Source organism: Protopterus annectens, chromosome 3.part0, assembly GCF_019279795.1.
Source record: "Protopterus annectens isolate FY-2018-M chromosome 3.part0, PAN1.0, whole genome shotgun sequence".
Taxonomy (NCBI): domain Eukaryota; kingdom Metazoa; phylum Chordata; order Ceratodontiformes; family Protopteridae; genus Protopterus; species Protopterus annectens.
In genome coordinates this window covers 425859217-425872026 of record NC_056731.1, presented here as the reverse complement: position 1 = coordinate 425872026, position 12810 = coordinate 425859217, and positions in this window count along the sequence as shown.

Here is a 12810-nt window from a genome sequence, read left to right as displayed (position 1 = left end):
CATTAACTAAGCTTCTGTAGATATGGGGCAATATGACAGTACATATCCTTTGCATGCCTGCCCTCAGAACAAAACCCAAGAGACTGCAGGGATGGGAGGAAAGATGAGATAAGGCATAAAAAAGAAAAAAAACTGTCATACAGTAGGATGACCAGACTATGCAGGCTCCAGTCATATGGATAAAGTCTGAGGGGGGTTAGGAAATGTCAGGTAGATGCAGCAATGGACATGAGCCAGTGGGATGGTGAGAAGTATGGGTTACTTCATGTGGACATGTTAATGGATAGAAAAAAGTAAGAAAAATGACATGGGGTGGAAGGGGAATGGAGTTTGGATGGTAGAGCAAACTAAATAACTGTTCAGTTTACTTGTCATTTTCATGTCTTTGATCTATAGGGTAGATTGAGACACTAAGCCACCATGAACAAGACAACATAATCGCCTAAATACTACAGTTCTGTCCATGGCATGAAATCATTATTTTGACTGGAAATCTCAACATCCACATATAGACATAAAATTAGATCTTCCTAGCATGCAGAAATATCCATATCTTTGTCTGGGATCTCATCTTTACTTTTTCTTCCCTGAATTGCTTCAGCATTATAACTTTCGTATTCTCCACCATGGTTGTGTAAACTGATCGCAAGAGATGGGTTATTATGCTAAACCTGGCCTCAGTGAATACCCAGAGCTAACTGCATGTTGCTGGACAGACTGCAATATTGCAATGTCAATTGTTGGCCTTGTTTATGGGTGTCAACAATTTATGAATATTAATAATGTGAAATCTGTAACTATGGAATCAGACCACAACCCCCTACAAAACATTTTCATAAGCTCCTTCATTATGCTATTGGATGATGCTAAGTCTACAATATTTTGACATTCCACAGATGTATAATTCTGGCAAAGACTTCCACATGGCAGCCACTTTGTGGGCATAGGGGGATAAAGGCCTGACTATGGCCAAGCCAGCCCAGGTTCAATTAGTGGCATGGATGACTGACAGAGCAGCAAGTGGGGGATAAGCATGCCCTCCCTTGGGGTGGACAGTTACTTAGGCATTCCTTGCAGTGATCTCTGGTGTAGTCTGGTGATGTCACACTGGGGGGGGGGGTTGTCCAAGGAGGGGAAGGGTGGGGGGGGGGCCTAGTGAAGCTACCACAGAGGTGGAGCAATATGATGCACAACCACCATTACAGCAATATCTCTTGAATGCAACCATAAAGGTTGAAATAGGGAATAACAGGGAAGACCTAAAAGTAAACCCCCAGCTGATGCTGGTTGCTGAGACCGACAGAATGCCCTTAGGTCCTATGATGGGTCCAAGCTATTTTGGAGTTAGTAACGGGGTCATGAAAAGCCTGGGATACCTGACATAAATGTGGGGCACTGGGTAGGAAGGCTGTTGGATGATGCACATGAGCGAAAAAAATGCTCAAAAATCATGCATCTAGTAAATGGTCTCAACAAGGACTACTTTAAGAAGAATAATGAAGAATTGCTGGAGCATCAGTTAGAGGTGCTGCTTTGTTAGAATAATTCCCTTTGATAAAGGAAAGATAGCTATGAGTCACATGACCTACTAAATACTACCAGACAAAAGCAGCAGGTAACAGTGCAAAGGGCTGACCTAAGGAAGAAAAGAGAATACCACAATTAATTCAGTTTTATTTCAATTATTAGAATAAAATAAGATTCACTGAAGATATTCATTTTAAACCATACAGGCTGATTCTACTTATACCATTAAGAATGTTGCAATTAATTTGTGAAGTTCAAATGGGGAATATCCATTTCAAAGTGTAGGCCCATGATGAGTTATTTTGACCTGGTGTGTTCTTTGGAATTGAGCAGCTAGTTATGTTGTACCACAAATGCAATCAGTAAAGAGAAAAAAATGACGCATGAAGTCCTGGAAAGACTCTAATGTAAGATGGAATTTAATTTATTTTACCTTCAGAAGTTTAGGTATTTGCTCATTGTGGGCTGTTATTCTGATTATCCAGAGTTGATCAAATTAATTGAGACATCATCCACAGCTATTATCCACATAATACTTGCACTCTACAGAAAACCAGAAGTCTTGATGCTGGCAGTGAACTGGAATTTAAAAACAAAATAATTTGCCAGTTTTTCTTTCACTGCTTGGGAGTTCACACACAGTAGATCAAGTCCCAAGTGTCTGCAGGCTGATGGCCAGGTGGAACAAGCATTATAAACTGTCAAGGACATAATGAAAATTGTTCTTCCCCAGTAAACCAGTAATGGTAACGAGTGTTCTCAGAGCTACAAAATACATTATTGCAAACAGTGGTGCTGCCTCGAGGCTAAATGCTAATAAGTCAATAGCTACACATGAGGTTACCAACCTCATTAGCCTTAATAATACCACTTCAATCCAGAAGTAAAAAAGCACAGCAAGCTCAGTGCCTAACATGACAGAATATTTTATTCATCTAAAGACCTTTATTCAGTTGATATAGTATGGGTGACAAATGCCCCAGACCATGCACAAAGGCAGACTAATGCTGTGAAGTTCCTAGCTTCTGAGAGTCTGAAGTCCTCTCTAGTACTGACCTGGGAAGGACAATTATTGAGGTGCAACAGGAAGCATCTTTGCTGGACATCTATCTTGAATTTCCAAGATCCCATACCTCCTGATATGGCAAAGGAATAACGACAAAGAAAATGTCAAAGAAAGTCCACAATATTTGGTGGCTACAGGATCATAAGATGTCTTGTACTCTAATGGTCTGTTGAGGTCAACTGAGAGAGTTCAATCTGAGACTGCCATCACCAGCATAGACTCCCAGCTCTGGTAGACATCCTAACAAGATCCAGAGCAGAGGTCCATATGTGGGAGAGTTACCAGAACCCCTCACAGATTATTGAAATTAATATTAGAGGATTTTTTTAGTATAACAACCTATTTTATTTCCTGAGGGAATTTTTATGAATGTAACCATATGTATAAACACAATCGCCCAAAATCCTCGACCACTGTGTAAGTGAGAAAGGCACCAGCACAGGAACGTTGAAGTTGTAAAATTTATTCCAAACAAACACATAGACTGAGCGCTTTCACCAGCAACCTGGTTTCTTCAGAGTCATAAATCACAAGTATAAGAACAGCCTATAAATACCCACCACCCTACCAAACTAACATAGCATAATTGGTTAATTAACTAAATAAATAAACAAAATTAATTAACTTAATTAAATAATTGGGCTCAATAACATTGTAATACCAAAAAATGTTAAGTATTAAACTGGTTACAACCAATGAGCAAAAACATTCTTATCTATAATTATTAACCATACCTAACTTATATCTTATATCTTATAGCTAAAATTGCATCTTGTCAATAAACCACACAAATTGTTAAAACAAATATGTACAACATACAAACTGTTAAATAACAATATAAAGTGATGCCCTTACAATATACAATAAAATCTTGTCTGCTAGTAATACAATAAACATATAGTTAGTAACATTGTTAGAAGAAACAATTTTCACATCATAACTAACTCATTCACCTAAAAAATAGGTAACTTGTAAATAACTGACATCTTCAATTCATATATAACTATATAGTAATGAAGTTAAATCATACTAGCTCTATATTTCAATTGAGGTTTTAATGAAATGTACTCATTGAGGCCTGGATACCTTGTGGCATTTAACCTAGTCTGCCACTCCATTTCAAGCATTGCAACCCTGTTTTTACTATCACATTTCATGTTTGGTTTAACCCTATCAACAATGAAAAATAAAAATGTATTAAAGTTGACACATGCCTTGGTATGCAAATAAAGTGCATTATACTCATCCTTCCTCTTAATAGAGCTATTATGTTCCCTAATTCTTTCTTTTAAACATCGTGTAGTCATGCCAACATAAAAAGCTTCACATGACATACATGAAGCAATATATACACAATTCTTGGTGTTACAACTACACATCCCAGGACATGCAATTGTACGCTTATAGCCTGTCACACAAATATAAGCCCCTTCAGCAATGAACCTACATCCCTTACAGGCACCACATTTACTCATCCGAGACCTTGTATATCCTGCACTTTCCTTTTCTAGAATGTTTTTCAGATTTCTACCTCTACCAAACACAATAACTGGGACCTTACCCAAAATCATTTTGGTGTCCCTACTCAGAAAATATTCCCATATATTTCTTAGACTTGTACTAAGCTCAAGTGCATTTTCATTATATTTGAGTATAAACTTCGGTCCATCCTTTTGAGTATTTATATCATTGCCCAAATTAACCAAAGTTGCCTCATGTCCTCTATCTTTCAAAATAGGGATGTATTTGTTCTTTCTCTTTTTGTAAATTTCTTTCTTGATACTAAGTAACAATGTTAATGGGTATCCCCTATCCAGGAACATCCCTATTAAAATAAACATTTCTTTTTTAAACAATTCATCATTACTGATGAGCCTGGACATACGGACCATCTGGCCCTTAACTACTCCTTTCCTCTGATGGAACAGGTGACAACTTGTGTAGTGTAACAATGAATTGGAATAGCTTGGTTTTCTATATATAGTACTAACTAATCCCTCTTCTGATTTGGATATAGTGATGTCCAAATAATTTACAATTGTCAAACTCCAAGTGTAAGTGAACCTGAGGAACTTAGTGGTACTGTTGATGTAAGATATAAAATCAACCACACTCTCCTCATCTCCTTTCCATAAAATGAGCAAGTCATCTAAAAATCTACTATACAACAAAATGTTATCTTTAAATCTTGATTCAAAAATATGAAACCTTTCCCATGCCAACAGCACCTGTTGGTTTCTCAGTCATCCTTTATTGCAATATTACCAGCTTACCATTTTTTTTTCTTTAATGTAATGTAGGCAATTAATTCTTCAAGGGCAGCAGGCACTGAATTTGTAGATGAAATACTGAAATGTAAAGCTGTTTGCCAGTGACAGCCTCTTCATTAGTTACACATCTTTAATGTAGAATTATTCTGATTAATTTTTACTTCTGCAGATATTGGGCAGGATTCACGAAGGCTTGCACGGAGTCTAAGAGTCATGTAAGACTCCATGCAGCCCTCGCAATCCAGGAACAGCCCAAAATTCCTTGTAAGAGACCAGCTAAAATGTCTCTTACATGGACTGGGGGTGGATATGCTAATCACCTCACTTGCAGCCAAAAGGCATGCAAATGAGGTAGATTAGCGATCCACGAAGCTGAAACCAGCCCGTGCAAGAGTCGTGTTTGCTACAGAAATGTACTCAGTTGACAACTGAGTACGTTTCTGCAAATAACACAATGGAGCCATGTCAGCTCCAAATAAAGGGTGCATATGTGTCAGGCAGCATGCCAATGGCCAAATATGTGGCCATTGGCAAGGTACCCCGATGCAAATATGAGAAAAAAGTAAATTACTTTTTCGGCGATCGCCAATGTTTAAACGCAGCACAGCCTGTGCAAACAGGCTGCGTTATATAAGACATAAAAATGAAGGTCATAAACCCACAAAAGTGGGTTTTATGCAATACATGGATTTACAATGCAGGGACCAGCAGACCAAAAACAACATGACCACCGTTTAGTGGTTGCTAAGGTGGGAAGCTGAGTCTAAGACATGTAACTAAGCATTAGCAGGCAATCTTATGTAAATGAGTGTTAGGATACTGAATCCCACTGTCACATAGCAAATGAGCACATTCCGAGTAGTGTAAGAGTTACATAAGGGGAAGGAACAGAGTAGGAGATAGGTGACATCACAGGGTGGAATGGCAGAAGGAAATGCAGTTCATTGGAGGACAGTGTTACGTGACAGATGTCAGACACATATCATGGAAAGAGGAGTGCCACAAGATAAGCATGGGAAAGTCAAGAAATGGAAGGTGTACACTGTAGCCAACACCAAAGTTTCTTGCTGGGTGTGCATGCGCACGTGTGCACGCCAGGAGGTGCGAGTAGGGCAGTGTGCACGCGTGTAAGGCAGATTGAGCATGTGGGAGTCTGTTGGCAGACTTGTAAGACTGATTCCGCTGGTGTGCACGTGTTTTAACCCGAATAAGTAGATTCTAAAGTGTGTAAGCATGTGTGCGCGCGTGTAAGCCACTGTGAGCGTGTTTCTGCTGGTATGCGCATTGCTCCCCCCTGAGGAAACAGAAAGGAAAAAGGAAGCAACAGAAATAGTAGGAAGCTAGCAGGGAATACTGCTGGAGCTAGCAGGTGAAAACAATTAGAAGCAGGCAATTACACAGGCAGAATACTAGCTCAGCACTTAAAACTCTGCAAACAGCAGTGCAGGATGTTTCTATCAAGAGAGACTGCAAGACAGGAGTAAGCTATTAGAAGTGAAAACTGAAAAAGCTTCACTCAGAGCAGAAATGCTAGGGGCTGCCATAGCTGTCATAAGGAGACATAGGCGACTTGCTGAGGGTGGTGACAATGCAAATGCTGCCAGACAACCCACAGTGAGGAGACGGAGAAGAGTGTACAGGCCCAGGGTCAACTACCAGGGGTTACATGAGCTGGAGATAGTGGAGCACTACAGAGTGGACAGAGACCTCCTGCAGCAAATTGTTGAGCTGTGCAGGCCACGTCTCACACACAGAACCAACAGAGGGAAACCCATCCCAGTGGAAACCAAGGTATGTGTTGGCTTAAGAATACTAGCAACAGGTACCTTCCAGAGACCAACTGGTGATATGATGGGGATCTCACAGGCATCAGCATCCAGGGTACTGCACCAGTTCCTGGATGCCATGTCAGCACATGTCGGAGATCATGTATATTTCCCCAATTCCCGTGAGGCATTGGCTAGCAATATGCGGCTGTTCCAGCAAATAGCGGAATACCCTGAGGTAGTGGGTGCAATAGACTGCATGCATATACGCATCAAAGCACCAGCTGGTGAGCGGGGTAGGGCCTACATTAACCGCAAGGGCTTCCCCTCCATCAACTACCAGGTCGTGTGTGATGCCCAGGGCATAATAATGAATGTGTGTGCTGGCTGCCCTGGAAGCTACCATGATTCCCATATCTGGCATCTGACACAGCTGTACCAGACATTTGCCAGTGGGGACATCCCACATGGTCACTTAGTAGGGGATGCTGGCTATGCACTGGAGCTGTGGCTGAAGACACCCATCAGAAATGCACACACACCTGAACAGGAACGCCATAATGAGGCACATGCACAAACACAAAATGTAATCGAGCGTGTGTTTGGGCTGCTCAAGTCATAGTTCCGGTGCCTGGATACATCTGGTGGAGCCTTGCAGTACTCACCAACTACATGTACCCAAATTGCCATGGTATGTGCTATGCTACATAATATGATTCTGCGAAAACAGCTGCAGCAGGATCACCATAGGGCTGGGCCAAACAGCCCCCCACCATTGCCAAGTCAATCACAGGCAGAGCGTGACTCGGAGGAGGAACAACCTGACCCTGCCCCAGTAGGCAGAAGGAGGTGTGCCCAGTATGCCTTGGCCTTGGCAAAGCGGCAACACATAGCACATACACTGGCTCAGTAGGGACCCTGGAAATGATACCTCTCCGACTCACACATATAGTAAAAGGGACGCCTAAGTTGACACAACCTGCTTTCAAACATGTACAGGGAGTGTAGTATGTGCATCCACATAGGCAGCCCTGCAGCACCACCTGAGGCATGATTGCCATGTGTTAAGCAATGTAACACCATGTAGTATATGCAAACTTGATGACCCTGACTAACATCCTACCCTCACCAAGCATGATGCCACAATATGAAGATGAGGTGATCAATTGCAATAATTGGCTGAAGTATTGCTGTTAGTCAAAGGGAATCCAATGTGTGCCAGCCTGGGATGACATGCTGAGCACGACATGATGCTCCACCTGCTAGGGGTGGCGTGCACCTATCAGTCCTGGCCTTATGGATACTGGCAAAGGCTGTTGTTATCCCCAGTGTGCCCTGAATAATTAAGGCTCAAAACACAAACCCACCTCCATAGGTATCGCAAGGGATAAGAACCTAGATGTAATGCTACCCAATGCCAGAAGTCTAAACAGCAAGATGCATGCAGTCTAAACTCCCCCAGCACGGAGAATGTTGATATCTGTTCTGTAACAGAAAACTGGGTCAAGGCTCACAACAGCACCCTAACACTACCAGGTTACACCTCATACTGTGCTGTACAGCCCCAAAACATGGAACAAGCTACAAAAGGAGCGTGACTAGCAATAACTGTCAAGGATAACCACACACCCATGTTGGTACCACAACAAGAAGCAGCATGGACTAGCCATGGTCATGTAACAGTGGCTAAAATTGCCTCCCAGTTTATAGCCTGCTACACACTACTGTCCTAACACCAGGAACTGCACTTGGCCTATGTTGGAATACATAAATATATCAAGCTCTCCAAACCACATTATAGTGGGTGACTGAAAATACCCAAACATAGACTGGGAGCATTATTCTAGCTCCAACACCCTAGAACAAAGGTTCCTAGAATCCATAAACCAAAATGCTCAGGAACAACGTACCACTCCCACAAGAGGGGTAAGCATACTGGATGTGATAATCAGCAACATGGGTACTGGATGGCAAGATGAGAAGTGTATCCCTCACAGGTAAGATCAGACCATAGAGTAATCACACTGGATATACACATCCTGACCACAGTCCCTGGCCTGAAAACCACAGTGAAAAACATGTGTAAAGCAAATGTTGCACTCATCCAAACTAATGTGGAATCCATTAAAGGCCCTGTGCATGTGCAAAATATGGGCCACACCTCAGAACCTGTTATACAGGCATTCCATGAACACTGCCAGGAATGCATGGATTATGCAATCCCAAATAAAACCAAGACACAATGCCATACATGCAGTCATCTGGCATGGTGGACCCCAGCCATTACCAAACCATGCAAGAGAATGAGGAAGCTACTACATGATAGAGCAAACCTAAAAAGGGAAGTAATCTCTGATCAGTATTATGGCAATAAAATATGTCCACTCATACAATCCACTAAGGCCAGCTACAACAAGTTGAATCTGTGAATCTTGAGGCAATGTTACACCTGCCCCATGTACACAGACAACCCTCTCCTCCCCCCCAAGAAATATAAATATATGTGAGAGATGCAACCATTTATCCAAACCGGAGGCTGAGCTCTCTCAACTCAGTACTGTCAAAACTAGTCAGGAGGAGAAGGTAACCACACACACCACAAACCCAGTCTCACATCGACCTATCACAACTGCAAACCAAAGACATAAACACAGAAAAACATTCCCGAAGGCTCTAATTACAAACACACCACATCAACAGAGGCCTCCAAAGCAGACACCCAAGCAACCACTACCTCCAAACATAGCACATGCAACACATAGTACACAAAGCTGGTGTGCCAAACAGTCACAGGCCAGAAGGAGAAACAACATGCCTGATACAGTTGTAATAGGTGACTCCATAGTCAGACACACTGTTGTCCCGCTCACCAGACTGAACAAGGGAAAGGGTACAGTAAGCTGCCTGTAGGCTGCTACAATACGCCACATAACACAAGTATGCAGGACACCCCAAAGCAAGTACAAATATGATGCAGTCATTGTACATGCTGGTGTGAATGACCTGAGATGTACCTCCCCGGACTACATGAAAAGAGACATAGATGAGCTCTCCGATTATGTAGTCCAGGCCGGTATGACACTGACCTTTGGCAGCATCCTACCCTCACCAAGAATGATGCCACAGTACAAACACAGAATGATCAGCTTTAACAAGTGTCACAATTACTGGTGTCATTCCAAGGGGATCCAATGTCTGTCTGCTTGGGATGTCATGCTTGACAAGCCACGCTGCTTTGCCAGGGATGGCTTGCACCTGTTACCCCTGGGCATCTGGATATTGGCTAAGGCTCTTGCCACCTCCATAGAGCTTTTTGTAGGCAAGGCTAAAAAGACTAACCCACCTCCCTAGAAAACATAAGTGTAAAGAAACATAAGGGTAATGCTGCCCTCAACATGCATGCTCCCGAGACCCTCCCCAGTATGGAGAACATTGATGTCTGTGCAGTGGCAGAAACCTGCAGCAAGGCTCCTGAGAGCACACCAGCACTACCAGGTTATACCTCATATCATGCGTTATGGCCCCAAAACCTGGACCAAACCATAAAAGGAGGGGGAGTATCCATATTCAGCAAAGATACCCACATGTCCAGATAACTGACAATGCACGAAGCATCGGAGACCACCCATGTGCAACTAACCGTAGGCAAAACTGCTGTAGAGTCTGTAGCATGCTACAGACCACACTCTCACACACAGGAACCCCACTCAGCCTTCCTGAAGACACTGGACAGTATGAATGTCTCACCAAATACCAAACAAGGTACTCACAAATTACCACATAGGTGGTAATCCATTACATATGGAAGGAGTAATCAGGGACCTAGGGACACAAGTGGGCAGTAACCTATCATGTGACACCCACATTGCCAACGTGGCTAGGAAGACCTTCTATATTGGCCACCTTATCATGAAAGGATTCACATCTACGTCAACAGAGGTCATTGTGCCCCTATACTGTTCTCTTATCAGGCCCATAATTTAGTACAATGCCTCATTTGGGATGTACCTTACCCGACACCTGCAGCGGTTAGAAAGACCTCAAAGGTACCTCACCAAGAGGATAAAGGGTCTCAAATATATGTCATATGCTGCCTGGCTGTAGACACCCCAGCTGTATGCAGTCGCATACTGCCTACGCAGAGGCGTTGTATGCCTGTTGTACAAGGCCATGTCCAACACAGGATTAATGGACATGCTCCACCCCAGAAAACCCAAATCCATCAGAGCTGTGAGAGCGAGAGATGTCAACCTCAACACATAATGAAATAGGATGTGCTGGAGGGACAGATACATAACCCAGAGGCTCCCTACACCCTGGACCAGAATCCCACTCCATGTTAGGCAGAGCCCCTCACTGACTCTCTTCAACAGGAATCTTGCCAAGTGGATGGGTGATCGTAGATGTACACTGGGGGTCTTCACTGTGTCACGTCCAGACAGAGGCACAGTAAAGTAAATCCTAAATGGCCATAATATTCACATAGCAAGGGGTGGCAAAAGCCACACACATTCTGGCTAGGCTTATAAATGCCCTAGGGCGGATAGCCTAATATGAACCTATGAACTTATGAAGATACAAATTGTACAGGACACTAAGGATAATCACAAGGCTTTCTTAACTGATGGTAGGAACCTTGTTGGGAATTCACAGATATGCTCTGAATCACTCAAATATTACAAACAATATACCAAACACACACACATTGCCAACATCCAACCTGACAGGTGCAGTGCAAACCCCCCCCCAAAATGCCAAATATCTATCCCAGCAGAGTGCTGGCCCCCTGACATTGCAGATGCTGAGGTAACAGCCAGCATCTACAAAGCAAAACATACAGCATCAATGGTACGAGATGGTGTCCTAGGCTGAGTCCAACATGGACTCCAAGAAGAATGGAACGCCAAATAACACTACTGCTCAATGTCAGCCTTACCACAGGATATGTACCCAAAGAGCAGTGTACAACAACAGTGGTCCTTCTCCACAAAGATGTTGCCTGAATAGATACTGCAAACTACCACCCCAGAATCCTGACAAGCTTGGTCTGCAAAGCTATGGAAAGGATCAGCATGTACCTCAGACATAAAGATATTGGGGCCCTACTGACACTGGACCCTACCCAGTGTGGCTTTCTTAAGTGCAGTTCCTGCCCCTTAAACATGTTTGACTCATTTGAAACAGTCATTAAGGCCATTGATGAGGGAATGTGGTCCACACAGCCTAGCTGGACCTTGCAAAAGGCTTCCATACAATACCCCACGTGTTCATTATAGATAAGCTCACCAGCTTAAATATAAACCCCTATGTCAGTAGAGGGGTTGCAAACCAGACCAAGGACAGAACTGACATGGTCAGAAATGCTGCAGCCATGTCAGACTACAAACCAGATACAACTGGCATCCCACAAGGCTCGGTCATGGGACCTCCCTTGTTTGGTATATATGTCCCATAGGTACAGGCCAACATGGAAGGACTGTGTCTGAACAAGTTTGCAGAGGACTACAAACTGGCCACCATATCTGACCCTCCAGCTGACACAAGCATCCCACAAAAGGGCCACATTGAAACAGACAACTGGTGCCATAGCCATGTCAGCAAGCTAATTGCAGGAAAGTGTATAGTCAACCCCTGTGGATATACAGTAAGTGCCCACCAATTACCACATAGGTGTTAACCCATTAAGTACTTAAGATGTAATAAGAGACCTGGGGACACAAGTTGATAGATATCTTGCAGTGAACAAACATGTGGCTGTAGTGGTTACAGAAACATACCATATACCCACCTAATCATGAAGGTAGTCAGATCTAGATCAGGGGAGGTCATCGTGGCTCTGCAGTCATCCTTCATCAGCCTCACAATTGAGTACAATGGCCCCTGTGGGATGTACCTCAGCAGACACCTCCATCAACTGGAAAGACCCCAAAAGTACCTCACCAGGAGTATCAAAGAGCTCGAACAGATGCCATGTGTTGCCTGATTAAACAAACTGCAGCTCCACACAGTGCCATACTGCCCGCCCAGAGGCAAGCTGTGCCTGATGTATAAAGCCATGCCCAAGCTGGAATCAATGAACATGCTGCACCTTGTACAATCTGAATGGCAGTGAGCTATGCACATGAGAGACCTGAACCCCAAGCTGGATCAATGAACCCTGCTGCACCTTGTAAAAAAAGAT